We start from the raw sequence: 2,077 nt of genomic DNA on the forward strand, positions 1-2,077 counted from the left end.
CAGGTACATGGATGGGAGTGGTATGAGGCACTCTGGACTAGGTGGAGGTTAGTGGGATTAGGTAAAAATAAATAGTTTGGCACAGATTAGAAAGGCCGAAGTGGCCTGTTTCTGTGCTGTAGTGCTCTATATGTTATGGGAATCCACATGTGCGCGTGATGTTATATACTCAGAGTTACATTGTATGATGAGGTTCAATTTGATGTCACCTTGGCATGAATAAGGAGACTTACAGCTTCTCTCGAGTGAGGTTATTTTAAATGGAAAATACACTACAAAGTGTTGACAAGGATGAACAATTCCACACTCTGGATGATGGAATCTACAGAATTTTGGGTAAAAAAAATATCAGAGGTGAACATTTGGAGTGAATAGAGGAGTGATGTTAAGCTGCAGTGAACGAAAGCATGTGTTTGGGAAGAGGAAAATTTTAAAAAGGAAGAAATTCGAGGAAGAGAATAGAAATCAGAAAAGAGAGGAAAAGGGAAAGTGAGAGAGGGAGCCAGGCAGCAAGATAGGGACTGAAAAGCCAGGTCCAGGACAGGGAGGGGTGGGGGGGGGGGGGGGGTGGGTGGGGGTGTGCCAGATGCTAAGGGGCTGAACAGCTGGAGCCGGAGGGGCGAGACTGCCAGGACCAGGACAGCTGGGGGCCATTCACCAAGAGAAGTGCTGAACAGCAAGACAGAAGGCATTCACAGAGAGGCCAGGCAGCCAGGATCAGAGCCGCTGGGACATCTGGAACAGGACACTGCCAGCCCGGAGGATGGTGCAAAAAAGTGATGCCCTAGCTAGCGAGTCAGTCACCTGTTTCAATGCAGCACTTTCCCATTTTCTGAATATCTGGGAAGAGATTTGAATTTCAGAAGATCAAAGACTCTAAAGAACAGAAGTTGTTAAAAAGCACAGTAAGAGCCTTTTGGATATGATGATTGCAGAGGAAAAAAAATTTAAGGCAGCGGCTGAAAAAGAGAATGGTTATGTGCAAGAAAGAGTTCCATGTAGTGTGTCAGGAACTCAGTTTGGATGCATGTCTGCCAGAAGAAGATTGCACAATGCTGCAAATGGAAAAAGATCTGCAGACACATTTGGAGGTCCTTTTGAAGGAGAAGAAAGAGAGTATGACAAAATTAAAGTGCCTTAAGGAGGAAGATGAAGAGCTTTGTGATAAATCTTGTACAACAGGTTACTCCATTGATTATGATGCTCCCTCCAGTGTTGAACAGCTAAATGCATTTCATCAGAACATTGCTTCACTTACAAGATAGTCCTCGACTTCTTACCTATGCGAGTTATCTCCACCCGTATATACAACCAATTTTAAAAAAAATTAAAACCACTGTACAAGAACATATTTTGTATTACAAGTAATGTATACAGTGGTCCCAGTTCCCCATCGGCAATCTGAGGTGCCCATTCCCAATGGCAGCCCAAAGTCCCCTTTCCTTGTGGCAGCCTGAAGTCCCCGTTAAAGGTTCATTTGTTGAACTCCCTTCGATCTCCATTACGGTCGTAAAATGGGGACTACCTGTAATGAAGGAAAGGATCGGAGAAGTGCTGAGTTTGGAGAAAGGAAAAAAAAATCATTTTGTGCATGGATGAACTCGATCAATCGCCGGACACTAGCTTTGAGAGAAGTATTGTGTGTCAGGATGAGGATGCATTTTTATCTGTCCAATGAGAATATTATAGGGCTGAAAATTTACTTCAACAGCATGAGATGAAGAGGGCTCAGAATGAAGCAAAGTGCTCAGAGCTGAGAAGTCAAATAATTAACCTTTGGGACTGTTTGCAGATTTCTGATGAAAAAAGAAGGCATTGAATCTGTTCAGCTGAAGTCTTCAGAAATGAATCATGGGAAACGAAGACTGTTATGAAGAAACTCAAAGAATTTAATGTCTTCAGGCCAGATGAGATGAACTTTAAAGTCCTCAAGGAAATGAGCAAAAAAATAGGAAAACTCATGAAGGGGAAGGATAAAGATAAGGAAAAAGAGGGGGAACATGAGCGAAGGAAATGGCTGTGAGAGGAACAAGATGAGGCACGTAGAAAACAGGAAAGGCAGAAACAGTAAAGATAG

General features: G+C 43.0%; 1 pseudogene; it reads left to right on the forward strand.

The window, feature by feature from the left end:
* Window positions 1-763: 763 nt before the first annotated feature.
* LOC138755657 (protein regulator of cytokinesis 1 pseudogene) lies at window positions 764-1,265 on the forward strand (annotated as a pseudogene).
* The last annotated feature ends 812 nt before the right edge of the window (window positions 1,266-2,077 follow it).

The sequence above is a fragment of the Narcine bancroftii genome, chromosome 1, assembly GCF_036971445.1.
Source record: "Narcine bancroftii isolate sNarBan1 chromosome 1, sNarBan1.hap1, whole genome shotgun sequence".
NCBI classification, from domain to species: Eukaryota; Metazoa; Chordata; class Chondrichthyes; order Torpediniformes; family Narcinidae; genus Narcine; species Narcine bancroftii.